Source organism: Papio anubis, unplaced genomic scaffold, assembly GCF_008728515.1.
Source record: "Papio anubis isolate 15944 unplaced genomic scaffold, Panubis1.0 scaffold55, whole genome shotgun sequence".
Classification (NCBI taxonomy): domain Eukaryota; kingdom Metazoa; phylum Chordata; class Mammalia; order Primates; family Cercopithecidae; genus Papio; species Papio anubis.
In genome coordinates this window covers 94,387-114,318 of record NW_022165718.1, presented here as the reverse complement: position 1 = coordinate 114,318, position 19,932 = coordinate 94,387, and the positions used below count along the sequence as shown (strand labels likewise).

Sequence of the window (19,932 nt, the reverse complement as noted above, 5' to 3'; positions counted from 1 at the left end):
TAATGATTCTCACCCAGTCATTAGGAAGCTTCTGTCGTGGTTATTTTCACTGCTCTGGGGTCATCAGTGCATATTGAATAACTCCTGAATGATTGGCATGTGATGTTCTTCACATTTGTACTCTAGCCTTCAAAAAAGGAAAGGAAGTCATTGTTTTTTGGAAGAAAAACCCAATGAACATTTATCACTGTGTACATAAGTATTTAAGACATTCATCCTTTCCAATATTGAACAAGATAGCTCAATATATACATCAACTTTATTGTCAAGCATGGAAAAATGTCTAGTGTACATAAGGCATTTAGTGAGAATATGAATTATTAAGATTATAGTTTTCATTTTTGTCAAGCCAAATTGAAATTTGCATTTGGAAATCTATAAAGAATAGAAAAGGAAAACAAGAAATAAACATATTGTATACATAGTATATACAAACAGAAAACTGAGGCTCGGGGAGATTGCATTAAAAGCATATGGCCACACAGGTGGAATGTAGTGGAACTCTGAATCAAAGAATGTCTCTTTGGTATTCTAAAACTTAACTTATTAAGAATTTTAAAACATTTACTCCTCTGAAAACCTCACCATTATGAATGGAGGACAGATTATAGTAGAAAATGTCAATATTTGGTGAGAAGTTTAATATATTAATTATTGCTAGGTAATATTTATTGAGTACCTACTACATAACAAGTGTATACTATCTAAATTGCTTTCTATGGATTATCTCATTTGATTCATCAGCAAGAGTATAAATAGAAATTATATATATACCCATTTTGCAGATAGAGTAAGCTTAGAAGTGTTAAGAAACGACTAAAGTTAGAAAAATTGTACTTGCTAAAGCCCAAATTGGAAACCAGGCACCCTGATTTCAGAGTCTGAGCTCTTCAATGCTGTACCACATCACTAGACCAGTTTCCTGAATCAACAAAAGTAAACAAAACAAAACAAAACAAAACAAAACAAACCCAAAAAGTAGAAAAAAATTTTTTACTTGAAGTCATCCAAATGCTGTGTCTTTTAAAAAATTTAGAACCTCTTTAATAGTCCCTTCATCTGATGATTTGCTGGAATACAGTGCTGACACATTTTTAATTTTACTGAAGGAAATAAAAAATGAACAACAGAATGAAAGTATAGATGCTGTCACACCAAACATCATTCAACATCGAATGATATCTATCCAAAGTCTAACAATCATTACCCAAGCAGAAATATTCTAAAAGAGTGTCTGCTTGAATAATTTACTCCATTTAATTATTAATTTTTTTCAAAAAAATTACAGATTATGCCATTTATTATACTTGTATAAGTAAATATTTGTCTGCTTTACAGGGGAAGCAGTTTTGAACTAGAAGTTCAATGCTTGATTTTTAATCCAGTCTTAACCACTTACTAGTTCTGTACAACCAGATAAGTCTTGCAAGACTTTGAGCCTATTTCATCATTACAATATGGGAACCATAAAATACTACTATAATGTTTTGCAGGTTTTTAAAGATAAGTATCAAATGAGAAAATATATGTAATAACACTTTTAAGGGTGTTAAGTTTTAGACACTATTATTGTGTTACTAACTCACTATTGTTGGAATATATAGTTAGAAGGTTTGTTCTGGCACAAATTTGTGAGACAGCTGGTGAGAACTAAGGGCGCCATTTGGACCAAGAAATAGAACACAGCTAATTGGCTACACAGGGACTCAACCCATGTCCTTAGCCTCATTAACTCTGTGCTTTACTAAGCAAGCACACTAGTGTTCACTCACTCATCAACCTACCTTTAATGAGTCTAGCCTTCAGCTGGGCATTGGTGATATAAAAATGAATGAACTATGGTCTCTGCCCTCAAGGAGCTCACAGTCCAGCAAAGGAAAAGGAGGCAGATAAGTAAAATAGTAGTTAGCATACTGTATAATAAATCAGTGCCACAACAGAGATTTATGAAAGTGCTTAGAAGGCACTGCCAGTGCTGACTCGAGAAGCACGGCATCCATATCCTGTGACAGAATTTGTTGAGCCTAAAATTCTACTTCTTAAGTCACTTTAAATCCCACAGTTGAAAAATAGTTAATCTCATTCCTCATTTGGAAAAGTCAAAAGTACTTTTTTTTTTTTTTTTTTTTTTTTGCATTTAAACAATGAACATTTAATATCTCACAGTTCCTGTGGGCCAGAAATTCGAGAATAGCCTACCTGGGTTTTTCTGCCTCAGGGTTTCTCGTGTGGTTGCATTTAGCATGTCAGCAGTGGCTGCAGTCATTTGAAAGCTTGAACATGATTAGAGGGTCAGTTTCTAAAATGGCTCATTCGCATGACTGTTGGCAGGAGGTCACAGTTTGTGTCTGGCTGTTGGCGGGAGTCCTTAGTTCCTTGCCATGTGGACTTTCCCCTAGGCTGCTTGAGGATCCTCATGACATGGCAACTAACTTCCTCCAGAGTGAGCAAACCAATAGAGTGGGCAAAGAGGAAGTGGCAGTACCTCGTGTGACCTAGTCTCCAAAGTTACACACTGTCAGTTCTACTCAAAAGTGCCATTTTAAAGTGACCCATAATTTAATGGAAAGCTTTCATTTAAGAACAGAACTTAACGTGTGTTTTACTACCGTGTAATCTATGCTAGGCCCATCTTTCCAAATTGCGTAAGATGGTTTACTTCCAAATATTTGTTCTCCTATTCATTATTTACTTATATAGAACTAGAAATGCTAACTTGCTATTCTAAACATAATCATGTTTTTCTCTGCCATTATCTGACAACTAATCCATTTAGCCAATCCATTTGCCTGGGAACAGAGAGCCAATGATTGGTCAGAGTTTTGTTTTTTAAAAAATTAATAGTGAGGTTCAATGGTTGATTACCAATTCCCTAAAATAAAGATTAAGATTTTCTAAAAAACTGCAAATACAATTCCATGCACACAGGATTGGTTTATGCTCTTACAAGGATTCCTCTATTGCTTAAAGCCAGATATACAGGCCATAACAGAATTCTACGACAATGACCCCTTTACTTGATTCTTTTGGTTTAGTCAAGCTTCACCGCTATTGTTCTAAAAAATAACCAGTGACCCAGGTTCCTTGCTCTTCTTCCACTTGAACCATAAACGAGACAAATGATCTTACTCAGCTCATGTCTTGGGGTATGAGAGGTGAATGGTACCCTAGAGGTTTTACTTTTTCTGAAATGACTGCTGAAGCATTTGGAGGAGAAATGATCTTATTATTTAATCCATCCGTCTGTAAGTTTTGAGGCATGTACCTGTGGATGGGGTGAGTGTATAAGTAGAAATTACTTCTTACCCTGTTGTTTAATGTTATTAATTCCAGACTGTGGAAAGCTCTGCAGAAACAGAATGCATCTTACTGACAAGAACATGGCTCTTACTGTTGTAATCTCATCATTGTAATTATACATTATTCAAATCAGGTACTCAGTAGTGAAAACTAGTCGTCAAAAGCCAAAAAATTTCTACTAGGGATTTTGATGTCCCTGGAGGTCAATAAAGTCATAAAGCTCTGCCACTCTAACAGCAACATATTTTGTTAGAAGTCAGTGTCCCTCAGATACATGATTCCTGCAACTTACAGAGATATAAACAATTTCCATTTTGAAATATATGACCAGAATCCTGATTATTAGAGCTTAGCACTGCATTCATTAAAACACATATACTGGCATTGAAGCATTCATGAAACATTATTTCTTCTTTCCAATAAAAACTAATGATTACCACCCCTGGTGTGATTCATTTCCTCTATGAGAGTATTTGAATTAGAGCAATATTTTCACAACTCTTCATGGCACTACATACATTTCTTTTCTTCTTTTTCTTTTTTTTTCTTTTTTTTAGTCTTGCTATGTTGCCCAGGCTGGGGTGCAATGGCGCGATCTTGGCTCACTGCAACCTCCGCCTCCCAGGTTCAAGTGATTCTACTGCCTCAGCCTCCTGAGTAGCTGGGATTACGGGCACCCGCCACCATGCCCGGCTAATTTTTCTACATGCATGTTTTATAGATCACTCATGGCTAGAATCATCTTTCATTTATTTCCTTCTGTGGGTTTAAGCATGTACATCAATGACATTAGATCCAAATGTACTGAAGATGTATGCACATTTACCTTATTCTGGGTGCTAGGGTCTCTCAGCTGACCACTGTTTCTGCACTTTGGAGTGGTTATTTCACACCAAAAAAAATGAAAAACGATTCAGTGAATAGGTGTTCTTTTCTCTGTGTATTAAAACTCATTCTTCAAAATAGTGTATTGGCTAGCCTGAGTTTTTCTGTATAAAAAAAGGTCAAGTCAGGTACTTTTAGGTCTAACTGGTTTTCCTGTGCTACTCTCCAGTCCTTACACCCGGGGGCAGCAGAGCTTTGTCCTGCCGGCCACTCCAGTGAGGAGTGAACGCAGGAATAAGATTGCCCTGGTACTTGCCCCTGATGCAGATCATTAGACCTTGAGCAGCTGCTCAGGTCCATTAACAGTCACTTAAGCAGCAGGTAAGGGAAGCTGCGCTGCTCTGAATTAAAGGTGAGGCTGGTAGCTGGGAATGGGGAGGGCTCAGCTGCTAGTATCCAGCATATATATTGTGTCACATTTGGGGACACGTTTTTAAACATCATGGAGAGGTTATTTATCGGTTGTCACATATGGTAGGTGAAATATGTTTTGCCGCAAGTTTTGCCAAAATATGCTATATCCGGTTTAACTGTTTATTTTGATGTCAACTATTATTATTGAATATTTAGGTGGAGTCAAGTCTAATATCAGTTAAGACATATTCATCCCTCCATGTACTGAAAAATGCCATACAAATCTGTATATATGCTTTTTATACTGTTTAACCACAGCTGCTAGTTGACGTTCTTCAGTCCTGGAAATATCCTTCCATTTTCTAAAAAGCAAAGAAAAGTAAAATTTTAAGTAAGCAGTAGAACAGATGTAGCTTAAAACCTCCAAATTATTCCAGGCCTCGAGCTGCTTTAAGGCTCTATTTTAAGATTCAGTACTTTCTTATTTGTTTCAACAGGAGGATTAGAGGATTGAAAATGCTTTATTGATGGAAAGTGAGAACTGTTACTCCCCCCGCCTCCTCTACTCAGCAAAACTAAAAGAGAAAAGCAAGTCCATTCAATTCCCAGCCAGATCTTTAACATGTTAACATCAAATGAAAAGACATTATTCCTAAGTGAGAAGAAAAACCTTTGTATCACTATAAGTTACCCATCCTTCCTGACTTTGATTTATGCATGTGTCATTAATTCAAATTGTTCAGGAATCACCTTCAAATGGTTTTCCACAAAAATAGGAGGAAAAACCAACTGGGATGGGATGTCAGTATCCCCTCTATTTAAATACGGGGTCCTGTTAGCTGCATTTGGTGGCTAATAGGGAATGATACGGTGTGCGGTATACTATCATAATTCCAAGTACAGCCAAGTACATCTAAAACAGTCATTGTTGAATAGTATGGGTAATTTGGTATTATCCACGCTATTCCACTAGCAGAATTGGCCATGACTGTCTCCTAGGTCATCATCCAGCGAGACAGGAAAGATAGGCTGAGGAAGCTCTGGCATCCAGGCGTCTCCCAGCGATGAAGCTGTGTCCCACACAGTTAGTTGTTAGTGCGGTGGTGAAGGCCACACCTGGCAGTGGTTACAGTGCGTCTCCTGTGAGCAGGGGCTGTGGCTCACCCTCTCGGAGCTGCTCCGTGCAGCTACGGCGGCAGAAGAGGGAGCCCGGGCGCTCTTGGTGGAGGAGGCTGGGGATCGCAGTGTCGGTGCTGCATTCAGAAAAGCCTCAGCCGCAGCCGGCGATGTGTGAAGTTCCCAGCACGCACTCAGCCCAGCTGCTCCTCACCCTCAATTGTTGATGAGCCTGGGCGCTCGTCAACACACGGGAGAGATCCCATTTTGCTTTCTGGGAGAAAGAGATGAGAAATGAGCTGCGGAAGGTATTTGGCAGTGAGAAGAGTGAAAGGCAGTTTCTTGCCAGCAGCTAAGTTGTAGAATTGCTTCGGAGGCTACCCGGGGAGCGCGATAGAATTGACAAGAAAAGAACAGATACCGTTGCAGACCAAGGCATGCCTGATTGCACGAGTCGGATCCCTGGGACGCAGCTTCCACTCCTGCCCTAACTATTTGTGACTGAATAAAGGAAACGAGACTAGAAACACAATCGCAAGTGGTGTTCCTAAAAGGAAAACACATATACTCCAAAAGGAGGAGAGGAACAACCTAGCCGGCGTGCACATTTTTTTTTAAAGGAGAACCCCTCAGGTATGGTCTTTCCTCCGCTGCATGCACTGCTTCATCTGCATGCGATTTTGTGTCTGCATTTTCTTGTCCCTTCTTTTTGTTTGCACTTGGGAATCGCAACCATGGGGTTCTCTTAGCGTAGTAGATGCATTTGTAAAATCTCGGCTCTCCTGTTTTTATAATGTACATGATTCTATGGAGCATCATGACTTCTCAGTCATTGCTTTTTCAAAAAAAAAAAAAATTCAGAATGATAAATGATTGCTTAGTTTCCAGTCAACTTTCAGGAGAATATGTACATAGGGACAAATAGGGTTGAGACGAAAGGCTGGGATATTCCATAATCCCTTGGAATTTTGGAAGAAAAAAATCGAGCTCAACAGAGAACAAAAGTTGAAGGCTTCTAGGAAAGGGTTAAAAGCCAAGATGTCAAAAAAATAGTGTGTCACCCAAGTGTTTTTCCAGCTCAGCATCCAGTCTGAAGCAGATGAAGCTTTACCAATGATTTTTTTATTTCTAGCTCTTCATCAGTTCCTCAAGAAGAAGATCCTGTAGATTTACTTTCAAGAGATGAATTGCTTAAATTGTGTGCTTGGCTGTGTTTTACAACTGTTCTATGGTGCTCAAGGAGGCAGTCTAAAAAAATCTCTTTGGTCCAACAGCATGAGTAAACTCTAACTTCTGCAATTACATCATCGATATACTTGTATCATCAAGATAAAGACAGATATACAACAATAGTAATGTTGGCTGTCTTTAGTACCTAGACAGAGATGACAAAACTTAAAAATCAATTTTCCTTGTAAGGCTTTTAAGCAAAAAAATGAAAGAGGTTTGGGGGTGGGTAATACGTATAAAGATTAGTTTTAAAATACTCTGCATTTCTTCAAGAAGCTAAGATTGTAAGTTTATGTAATTTTGAAATTAATAAAAAAACAATGCTTTTTAGAAAATTATCTTACCACCTTTTGCTCATCAATACTTTTCATCAAAGTGGGTTAAATTGTCAATAAATTAAATGTACATATGTTTATATTAAATGAAATTTTCTGGAGGGGAGAAGTGAGAATGAGTAAGTGCTACATTTTTGTATATATAAAATATTTAATAGATTTTTTAGTGTTAACACAGAGTTAATGTCAACTAGGACCGTGGCTTTTAATTATTGTTGTTCCCACTTATGATTAAAAAGTTCAAATGTAATAGAGGTAAGTGGACTTTAAATTGTCATTTATGCTTACTGTAAAGTAAATCACCACTCTGCTCTTTGAAAACTATAAACTTCATTTTTGCCAAATGGTAGCGATCTGGAGCACTTAGGCCGTAAACAAAATGAGAAAATCATTTGTTTGAAAATTCCACACATTACTATAACAACAACAATGTCAAAATATGGTGAGTAAGTACAGGCAATTCTTGAGACAAGAGGAGTGATTTAGAAGATGAGCAAAGTATTAAGTTTATGTTTGTTAGCAGGGAGTGAAAAACATTCTGTGTTTCTTCTATGTTGACATCTTGTATAAAGAAGCTTATGATGTCTGTAGGTGAAACACTATAGCAGTAATCTTACTGAAACCATTAAATATTTTTTCAACTAATAAACTGATAAAAGATTATCTAAAAGAATATTTGAAACTCTAATTTACAAAGTTGTATTTTCAAACTATAAGGGAATTTTGTTGAGAAAGTAATTTCGGTAGAATTGCCAATGTTTTTTCAGTAGAATTTGAAGGTGGATAATAGGTATGGGTTTATTTCCTAGCATTCAATAATTTGTTGTTAGACTTCAGTGAAAGAAATCTGGAAACTCCTTCCAGAGATCATCACTATGTGCTAGGTAAATTCATTCCCAGGTGAAATATGAGGTAAACTGTTGGTGAAGCCTAGAGAAATCACTTTTCATGTGCTTGTCGTTAATAAAGTAAACTGTTTTCCTTTCCAGGCCATATAATAACTTGCTATGGTTGCTAGTCTTTAAATATGAAGCAATATAGTATGTGGTGCACAGAACTAGTTGCTTAAAAGCCCATGGGTCATTGGAAACGCATGATAATTGTAGTGATTCCCCTTTTAAAGACAAAACACACCAAATGTATGTTGGGGCTGAAGTGGGATTGGGAGGAAGGTCAGTGCAGAAGAGAATGTACTTCATTGTCTTTGCCGATTTAGGGCAAACCTCTGTTTTTTAATATCAGACACTTTTGGTATGATGATATCTTTTCTCCAATTCTCTAGGCACTTTCATTTCTGTTAACCTTTTCAGCTAATGCAATGCATAAACCCTGCCATAACTTCTCTGAAGTATTATGCCACCTGTACATTGTCTTCCAGTTTCAACATACACATTTCTGTTATTCATTCTTTCCATCCCATAGTCCTTTACTACAGAAGGGCATTCTCTAGAATTTTTGAAGACATTAGAATCACTTTGTCACCCAAGAAAAATAATCCTGCTTTTCAGCTAGAAATTTTCAGAGTTTTAAATACATGCCAAGTTTGTTTCTGAAATACACTTTTATAGCTAGAAAGCCACTTTCTAAATAGGTCATAGTTTGTACCTAATATCCATTCTTTTGGCAATATGCATTTAGAATAACTGTAGCAAAAAATTGCAAATTCAGGGTATTAAATTTGTATTTCTGTTGTTATTACAAATCCTTTCTGAATCTTCAGTTGTCTGTGGTTGGATCACTAGGCTCCAACTTTCTTCTAGCTTAAAAAAAAGGATTTATTAATAGCCCTCTCAATCTGTAGTTTTTGATCATGCAAAAGACTGGTCACCAGTTCTATAATCTCTACAGAGATAATGGATGCCACAGCAGTGTTTGTTTCACTCATCGTCTTTTAAGGCATAGGAAGGGAGACAGGAATAAATATTCTAACCTCTAGGTCAAAAGTCCTCCAAAGGAGAAGTAGACAAGAAGACACACTGAATTGTTTCTCCATCTTTTGTCAAAATGGTTGTGATGCAGTAGGCATAAATGTTTACCATCTCTTTATATCCTAGTTATATTGTATGTTTTAGCCTTAGCATAGAGAAATTAATTATAATCTTGATATGGAAGAAAGTTTTATATTACTCTTTCTATATAAAGAGTTAAAATATTTTGTAGAAATAAATGCTAGATAGAAAGATAGGAACTCAACATTATAAATTGTCCTCAGAGATTTCAAAGTATTTGTAAAAAGTAATTATAAAAGATGAGCTTCCCTTTCAAATATTTTCTTTTCTCCCTACATTTTCACAATCCCATCTTCAGCCTGTCTTTTGCTCCCAACAACCAATTTTTGTTGGCCCAAGTCCTGTGTTCAGGATAAAACATACTTTGTTTCTGAGCCTTCTGGTTCTTGAGAATCCGGGTGCAATATGTTTTTTTTGATGGAGAAAAAGTGTTTTGCATGAAAATATTTTGCTTCATGTGTTTTATAAGTTGAAATTATTTACTCTAGAAGTAGCTTCTCCAAGCATGTAAAATATAAAAGAAAAAGAGGAGTGATTGGACAGAGTGGGTGGCTATTTCTGTTTTATAGGTGGGAAGAACTAATGGCTTAGGCACATTCCCTGAGGCACGTTTCTGAGAGGAGGCACTGTTGATGTGGTCCCAGAATAACTGGAGGAAGAAGGGTTGTGTTTTGAATCATGTCATTGTTAAGTGGCACACAACTGAAAAAGTCTAAATAGTTGCTTTGCTTATTAATGATAAATCTTAAGTAAAAATTACCAGTGAGGTAAAGCTAGAGAATGAATGACACATTCCAACAAGAGTCCAGTGTTTTTTCCTATCTCATCGAAAATACTGTAATTAATCAAATCCTAGCTCAGTCACCCATTGACTGGGGAAACTTAGGCCATCATTTTCTTTGTAAGCCTTGGTTGTCTGTTAGACTGGTTAGATGTTCATGAAGATCCGCTCTAGTTCCCCGACTCAGAGATTCTATAGAAGCTGCATCGTGCAGACTCTGCAGGTTTGACTCCATTTGAAATGTAGCTACAGAATTACTTGACTCTGACTTGCTTCTCCTGAGAGGCTAGAGGTTTGGTCGTGTTCATGGTTTTAGAATTGAGTAAGAAATTTGTCAACTTGTTTTCCTTCAGACAACTAAGCAGAAGTATTGGCTTAATTATAATCCATGGAACTGCATGTTTTGTATAGGCTCTTTACTGTGACTCATAAAATATTTGCTGTAGCTGTGATAGATGTTGAATACTGCTACTTCGTTAACAAGAAACAAATAGCATTAGGATACGTAGCTGCTAACTTTTTAAGAGTCATTTATGGAACAATGCTTTTAAAAGTAAAGTATATGTACCTACTCTACTTAGTTACTGGAATAGATTGACTCTCTCCAGTGTCTTCCTCTCTGAATTGGCACACCCGATGAGAATATGTTTGACAAAGGAGGGCTGTAGGGAGCTCTCATGGCTGAAGGGGAAATTTAACTGTGAAGCTTCTCAAACCTAAGGAAAATTTGTATTTCCTTTTCACTTTCAAAGAGGGTTGATTGGTAGGAGGCAAAATATATGGATAACTTCATATATGTAAAAGTTAGTATTTGATTCTTCTTAGAAAATAATCCCTAAAATTAGAAGATTTTGCTTAATTACACAAGAAGTTGCCACAGTATTATTGGTGAGTGGTTGAAGAGCATATTTTTAAAAATAATAAATGTAATGCTTGATAAATAAATACAGCAAAGTAAAAAAAAATGCCTCCCATATTTACTTGCATTCTCCATTTAGCCTTGAGTGGGAACATTCCTGATCCTCTCTTTCTACTTTTTCTCTTGGTGACCTGAATTTCTTAAGTGGCCTCTATTACCTCTTTGACGGGATTTCCACTAACTTGTCTCAAAAGTCAAGAAATTCAACTCTGGGTCTCTCAAGCAGCTCCTCTTCCTGATTGCTTCAGTTTCTCAGACCCAACTCTCAAATCATCCTCACTGCCTTATCCTCTCTCGTGGCTCATATTCAATTACTCTTGTTTTCTCTTTAACACATGGTCTCCAACCATGTCTTCTGTTATCTTCCTATTAACACCACCCTAGTTCAAGTCCTCATAACTTTATGCCTAGAATACTGCTTGAATCTTCCAATTGTTTTTTCTGTATGATCCTTTTCTCTAAGCATCTGTTCTGCATACTACTGCCAGATTCATGGTCCTAAAAATGCCTGGAACGTGACATATGTCACTCCCTGGTCAAAAATTTTCAAGGACACTATATTGTTTATAAACTAAAGCCTTAAATACTTAGTATGACACAATATATTTTACAACCAGATCTGACTGCCTGTCCAGCTTTATCTCTTTTTCTATTTCCTTATCCAACCAATCTCTGCCCCAATTAAACAGATTATACAGTTTCCAGATACTGATATTTTATATAATTCCACAGTAGTAAATGATTTGTCTGATTAATTTACTAATGCATCATATACTCTCTTAGGAGATTTCTTCTTTGGTCTTGGATTGCAGTTAAAACCTATATTTTTGCATGTTACTTTCTAAAAGCCTTAGCTAGAGAATAAATCCCCTAAGTACAGTGTTTGTGCAAACTTTGGCAAGTTACTTAAAATTTCTGCGTCTGAATTCTCAACTAGAAAATAATGACACTATAAAGACCATTGCTTCACAGAGTTTTCAGGAGGATTAAGTTAAATAATATAAAGGAACTCCTCAGTGAACACTGGCTGTGAATTTGCCATTATCTGTGTATTGAAGATAAATGCTCAGTAAATATTTGCTCTTATATTTGAAATGTATATATTATTAGACAAAAAGACTGGTAAGGGAAGAAGAGTATGGTATGCAAAGTTGGAAATAACAAGAAAAATAATTCACTTCAGAAGGAAACTGAAACCTCTGCTGTGTCCTAAAATGGTAATGACTTTATCAGCACATTTATGGCAAATTGGGGTTCTTTGGACAGCTATTTCTGGTTAAATCAGTCACTCCAAGATTCTAATATAGGCTTATATGCATTTTCCATAGTGTTATGGCAGCAAATCTTATTGACTTTCTTTCTTTTTTTTTTTTTTATTCTTTATTTCTTCTTAAAAAAAAAAAAACAAAACACGGGAATACATGGGTAGAACATGCAGGTTTGTTACATAGGTATACGTGTGCATGGTGGTTCGCTGCACCTATTGACCCGTCCTCTAAGTTCCCTCCCCTTAATCCCCACCCTCCAACAGGCCCTGGTGTGTGTTGTTCCCCTCTCTATGTCCATGTGTTCTCAATGTTTTGCTCCCACTTATGAGTGAGAACATGTGGTGTTTGGTTTTCTGTTCGTGTGTTACTTTGCTGAGAATGACGGTTTCCAGCTTCATCCATGTCCCTGCAAAGTACATGAACTCATACTTTTTTATGGCTGCATGGTATTCCATGGTGTATATGTGCCACATTTCCTTTATCCAGTCTATCATTGATGGAGATTTGGATTGGGTCCATGTCTTTGCTATTATAAATAGTGCTGCACTAAACATATGTGTGTGCATGTGTCTTTATAGTAGAATGATTTATATTCCTTTGGTATATACCCAGTAATTGGATTGCTGGGTCAAATGGGATTTCTGGCTCCAGATCCTTGAGTAATCGCCACACTGTTTTCCACAATGGTTGAACTAATTTACATTCCCACCAATAGTGTAAAAGCGTTCCTGTTTTTTTCACAGCCTCACCAGCATCTATTGTTTCCTGACTTTTTAATAATCACCATTCTGACTGGTATGAGATGGTATCTCATAGTGGTTTCGATTTGCATTTTTCTGATGATCAGTGATGTTGAGATTTCTTTCATATGATTGTTGGCTGTGTAAATGTCTTCTTTTGAGAAGTGTCTGTTCATCTTCTTTGCCCACTTTTTGATGGGGTCTTTTGTCTTTTTCTTGACTTTCTATAGTACAGCTGATGTGGGTTTCATGAAGTGTCTACCACTGTAAAATGCTCCTGGGAACAAGAAGAGAGACTAGAGTCTGACCAGCAAAGCTAATTTATTCTTACTCTTCAGGCTCCTGACTTCAGTAGTAATTGTGGTGAACATGAATGTCAGGATCTAGTATCCACATAGCTCATGAACACAACCACTGAAAGGCAGAAGAGGTATAGCTATGAGAGCAGTGGAATACGGATTTTTATTAGTAGGGGAGCTGCCTACCTGATGTCATAACCATGTGACATTACAGGTCAATGGCAACTCACTATGGCGTTTGTCTTCCTCTTATTGATCAGGGGGTTCTGAGACTACTACTTTCATCTGTTTGGTTTTTGTAGTAATAATACGTTCGTCACTGGGTCTATATCCCATATCCTTCCTCTCGTCCTTTGGTCTAAATCTTCCCATTTTGACTCCAGCTGATAATCTCAACTTTCATTCACCTCCCTCCTGAGCACATTTAACGTGTTTATGTTGTTTTCTCTACTACTGTGGGTCCTGCTTGATGACATCTAGCTCCCAATGGATTTTTCAATAGCCACGATTATGGAAAGAAATCCAGGGAGGAATCCCCAATGATCTCTTTTTTAAGTTTTCTTGAGGAAATTCTTAGAGCATCTATCTATTTCAAGATAGGAGGCAGTGTGCCTCATTATAGACAAGTACACTCACTTGTGATATTTTATGTTGGAAGAAAATGTCTCAAAGAGTGAACAAAAAGTCTAAGCAAAATATGTCTTGAAGTCTTTCTTTGAACTTGAAAGGGGGAAGGAATGCCAATTGGGAGAGACAAAATGTGGGGTCAACTCTAGAATCTGTTGAGAGACAACTTGAGCCTAGCTTTGTAAGTTTTCCTTTTGTTTCTAGATTTCATATTACCTTTCTCTTAAGACACTTGACACTATAAGCCTTGATGAATTTCTCTTATAGTTGATTCCACTTCTCTGCAACTCAGGCCCTACCAGCAAGATATTATTTGTTGATTGTTGTTTTAGGAATATACAGAATCCTTCTATGAGAATGAATAAGACATTTCTTAGAATTCTGAAAATTTGATAAGTACACCAGATATGAAAAAAATTCCAAATTTAATTAAGATTATAAAACACTAGATATGTTTTTTAAAAATTATACAGCACCAAGAAAGTACTTATTAAAGTAGTTACAGTTTTTGAATGTCTGTTTTTCAATTGCTTCTCAGTTCAGTCACATATTGTCTCACTTTTCATTGGGAACTTAATCTCTTAGTTATCTAAAACTCTTAGAGGACAGATAATTTACTGTACTACTTAACATCAGATGAAAATGGGCAAAAAACCAAAGCCTGTTCATATGTTAATGCAAATAAATTTGTTACTATATGTCTGTGAAACTGAGTGATAAAACCAACCAATCTCAACCGTAGTGGAGAGACACTCTGAAATCCTATTTATCTGGAATTCAAACATTAATGAACAATTAACTAATTTATGGTAATAGCTTTAGGAGAAGGATAACTATAATAGATATTTACAGGTGAGGATACTACTTATAGATTGGCTTATCTTTTGTCTGCAATACTGCGCAATAATGATATACATTATGATGACATGAAAGATTCTTAAGATTTCTCTTTAGTGCTTCCTACAGTATAAAATATTAAACTATGTTTAACATAATAGGTCTTCATTTCATTTCCTAATTATTTGAAATTGATAAACAGATATTTTAGATAAATAGGCATTTCCTGGTTGGTTAAATCACACATTGTTAGGAATGAGGAATGGCTGTCTGGGTAATTCAAATTTTATTTTATTTGGCTTGGGAGGTAGTAGAAATCACTGGGAAAGTAAGTTAACCTCCTATATGGATTATTTGCCTTGGGAGAAATAGACCTGGATCTTAACACATAATCTTGCCAGAGGAAAACAATTGGTTTTAAGGAGGAATAGAAAAAAGATTGCAGTTACACAAAATCGATCACTTCCTCCAGAATAGCAATTCAAAGCCAGCATCCTACAGAAGGGAAAGTAGAACATCAGTTCTAAACATGAAAGACGGGCTTTTTTTGTTTTGTTTTTTAATATTCTTGAGTACTAGCAGGATTATCTTAGTTACCTTTTGCTTACAGTACTCCTGCAATTCGTTTGCATGTCCTGAGGACTTGGCAATTGGCTCTGGAAGAAGATGGGGCAGGACTGTCATGGACAATAGCAGATAGCCAAGCTTGGGTTTGAAACATGCCCACAAAATCCAGTGGAGTAATCCCAGTGCACTGATGTGACTGTGTTTACATTTGCTGTTCTTGCTGTGTGCCTTAGGCTATCTGAAGGATGTCTCTGTTCTTTCCTGATTGAGAGATATATTTCCTGTCTCGAGTTACTACTTGTGCCCTAATTAAACTATCTATAAAACATTTGGCATCTAGGGGGTTTCCTCTGGGTTAATTACAGAACTGTGAGCAGCTTTTGCAGGATAAATGAAGTTCAGTTTCAGACCAAATGCGTTTGTGTGAGTTTAACGTGTGGTTATCTGTGCAGAGGCCTAAAGACTTGGCTTTCCCAATACTTCTCTCCCTCACCATCCAGTCTGGTCTGAATTTCTAGTGCCTGTATCTGCCTTCTCTTCTATTTTCACTAGACTGTGAGTTCCTTGAGGGCAAGTCTTATGCTATTGTTCTCTTCACTGCAAAACTAGTAGCATGCTTACATATATTAGGTATGGGAAGAGGAGGAGGGAAGGAAGAAACCTCGGTGAATTAAAATGGTTCTGATGGGATACAATACAGCAGTTTCCTGTGTTTGACATTATTAATACAAAAAATAGTTCCTGCAATAATTTTTCTTGATATTTTAAAGAAGAGGGGATGATATGTATTATTATTGGTCAGAGAGAATATTCTAGACAAAATGTTTATGGGACACACAAAAATAAAATTATTGTGAGTAGAGCACAGGAGGCTGTTTTTGTTATTTAAGGTGCCTTTGGGTGCTTAGCTAGGTTGCACAGAAGAAATGTGAAGATGAATCAAAAAGGACCTGCCGTCATAAGCTCTTGCATCTTTTGGGGAAATATGAATATAGAATTATAAGATTTAGTATTGCAACAGGAATGGTCTGCTAGGGAGGATTTGAAAGTACATTCTTTCCAAGCAAAGAGGTAAAGAGGTATCTGGGTTGGAACAGAGAAAAGTATGGTAAGGAGCAGGGCTATTGTTGGGTCTGAATTTCATGAAGTAGACATCAAAGAGTCACTTCTTGCTGCAAACAAAATATTTGTTGGTATTTCCATATTGTCAGTATTTTTAAAGCTTTTGAATTCAAATCCAGGTTTCTAGCTAGCTAGATTTCCCCTTGAATATATCTTTCACTTCTTCATCATCATCAATAACCTACTCTGTGTTGACTACCATGCAGGTATTGGGCTCATAAAAATTCTTTTTAATAGATGCTATGCTTGATATGAGTAAAACAGTACAGAGGAAATTGAGCTGTCTCTCTAATGTCAGCATATGGTTCAATATTTTTGAATTTGTTAAATAGATATCTCCCCTCCAAATTGTGATTGGAATATCTCTCATCTAGACACAGTGTCTCAATTGCATTTATCAATGAAGGCAAGGTTATGTAACCTCAATTACAGTCCTGGAAAGCTGTCAACAAAATCTGATGAACAAGCACTGCTTAATTGTTAAAAACAAAAAACAAAAAACAGACAAAAAAATGTAGGCAATGTTTCTTGGCTTCTGCCTGAAATAATAGCCTGGTAGGAAATTCATGGATTAAAAAAAAAAGAAAAATATTAGTCCAAACAGTTCCTAAAGACACCACAGCAGGGCAGTGGCCTTAAATTAAAACTGTAACTCCTCATGTTTTATCTATTTTGCCATTAAATCTATTTCTTCTTTGGCAAATGTAGGACATTTCTGTTTTGTTTATTATGCCACGTAAAACATGTTTTCTTTTTTTTACTCTCAGATATACAAATGGTCAAATAGAATAATATCTGCAAGTTAACCATAATGTTAAATTCTCTAGGGAACGAACATTTTATTTTCAGGAAAATTATGCTAAATGCCTTTGTAAAGCAGTACTCATCATTGATTTACCTGTTTTTGAAAGTATGAACTTATTTATACTAATATATAATTGCACTTTTCTTGAAGACAGCAGCCAGCATGGCTACTCTGACAGCTGCTTTCAAAGGGGGCTAATCCTAAGTGCTGACGGGTAGACTGCAATAGTTCTGCATCTCAGAGTTTGGAGGTCTCTGACACTGTCACGATAAGGAGATCAGAGGAAAAACTGGGTGAAGAGTTTAACACGATTCAATGTTTATGTTTCTTCCTGTGACCCTGTCCATGATTCCTAAGCAGGTTAAAGGACAAGGCTTACTTACTTGAGGCAAAACTCATAAAGGGAGAGCAGGTCAGCTTGTCCAAAAGGTAACCAGACCATGATAACTAGGAGTTTCTCTGCTGAATCTTAGGTAGACTTGCCTTCTCTTAGGTAGACTTGCCTCTTCTCTATTAGATAGACTTGCCTTCTCTCTTTTTTTTTTTTTTTTTTTGAGACAGAGTCTTGCTCATTGCCCAGGCTGGAGTGCAGTGGTGCGATCTGGGCTCACTGCAAGCTCCGCCTCCAGGGTTCACGCCATTCTCCTGTCTCAGCCTCCCGAGTAGCTGGGACTATAGGCGCCCGCCACCACGCCCGGCTAATTTTTTGTATTTTTAGCAGAGACGGGGTTGCACTGTGTTAGCCAGGATGGTCTCGATCTCCTGACCTCGTGATCCGCCCGCCTCGGCCTCCCAAAGCGCTGGGAATACAGGCATGAGCCATGGCACCTGGCCTGCCTTCTCTCTTATAGAGAGATAGGTATGTTTAGCCTATTAACACATGCTCTCTTGAAGACTCTCTTAAAGAGAGTATGTGTTAATAGGGAAAATGACTTTAAAAAATGTCTACCTGTTTTTGTCCCATTCTCTTACTTATTCAGGACTATGAATTATCCCAAACATGCAGATAATTATTCCACATTATCAGTGGGGTCATCTATGAAAAAGACATTATGAGTGAAAAATGAATACAGAATTATAAAGCTTTCAAAAAAACCAGCAAAAGATTAGGAAGATTAAATGCAGAGCAAGAATGAAGGGGCTTTTCTGTGTTGCCCTCTGCTGGCCAAGAAATTGGTGATGCAACTCTAGCTTCAATTGATCTATTTGTATCTGTACGTAAAGGACATATTGGAGTTACACTGAAGTGCTGTATAATAAAATTTTAAAACTATTTTTGTTTTTGCTTCTATTTTTCAATAGTGATATCATTATATTGGTAATATGAAAAATATAGAATGTACATAATTATATCAGGGAAAACAATTTGAATTTAAACTATCTGCTTATCCATTTAATTTTAGCATTGAATATACAAAATATAAACACATCTTTCCTACCTCAAATCCCCTTCCAAAAATTAAAATATTTTCTTTATACTTTCACTTTTATAGTTTAAGTGGATTCAAGTTGCCCCACTAGTAAAACTTGAACATCTAGAACAGTGGCTCCCAACCTTTTTGGCACCAGGGACTGGTTTCATGAAAGACATTTTTTCTACAGACTGGGGATGGAGGATGATTTCAAGATGATTCAAGTGCATTACGTTTACTGTACACTTTATTTCTATTATAACTTCATGGTAATATATAATGAAATAATTATACAACTCACCATAACGTAGAATCAGTTGGAGGCCTGAGCTTGTTAGGGTTCCATCTGGGGCTGATGGGAGACAAACAGGCATTAGATTCTCATAAGGCACGTGCAACTTAGATCATAGTTCATAATAGGGTTCACACTTCTAGGAGACTCTAATGCCGCTGCAGCTGATGTGTCAGGAGGCAGAGCTCAGGTGGCAATGTGAGTCATGTAAATACAGATGCAGCTTCGCTCACTCACCTGTTGCTCACCTCTTGTTGTGCGACCTGGTTCCTAACAGGCCACAGACCAGTATTGGTCCATGGCCCAGGGATGGGTACCACTGCTTTAGAGAATAGAAAATAGCGTAAAGGGAAATCAGTGTATTAAGAGATGTACAATAATTTTACTTATTTGGTAAGACTCGGAAAACAAATCAAAACATCATTATCCTTCTCCCTTTCAGCATACCAATACTTTGTTACTCTCAAATTCTTCCAACTATATCAGAAAAGTATGTAAATCAGTTATTGTTATAACCTATCTTGTCATCAAATTATTTCTCGAAAGTCGTAGTGGGTCAGGTAAGACCTGAGTCTACTGGGAACTTGAGGCAGAGAAAAGAAGCATTAGGTAGCACAGAAGAGGTGAACAGAGGAGACCAGAATTTTGTGAAAAACATTTATTTCACAAACCTTGTATTTTCAAGGCTAGGCATTTCTGTACTGCTTAACTCCAAGGTTTACACCAACTGAATGAGAGTTCTATTAAATGCTAGTAAACCTCTCATTTAGGATGGAGTTCCATAGTCGAAACACAGCTGGGAAATGGAGAATCTGTCAGGAAGACACAATTTATAATGAGGATCCATCAAGAATGATTTAAGTTCCGTACAATATGTCAACACAGAGCCTTTTCAGGAGAATATATAGAATGTTTATATTTTGTATATTCAATGCTAAAGTTAAATGGATCAGCAGACAGTTTAAATTCAAATTACATTTTCCCTGATATAATTATGTACATTCTATATTTTTCAGATTATCTGTATAATATAA

General features: G+C 36.8%; 1 protein-coding gene across 1 annotated transcript in view; it reads left to right on the top strand.

Moving 5' to 3' along the window:
* Positions 1 to 3,860: 3,860 nt before the first annotated feature.
* LOC116273323 (protein unc-13 homolog C-like) overlaps positions 3,861 to 19,932 on the top strand; it is a 47,549-nt gene continuing 31,477 nt past the window's right edge. The window contains exon 1 of the mRNA XM_031662323.1: positions 3,861 to 6,288. The gene's annotated coding sequence lies outside the window, so the exon portion shown is untranslated. The remainder of the gene's footprint in view (positions 6,289 to 19,932) is intronic.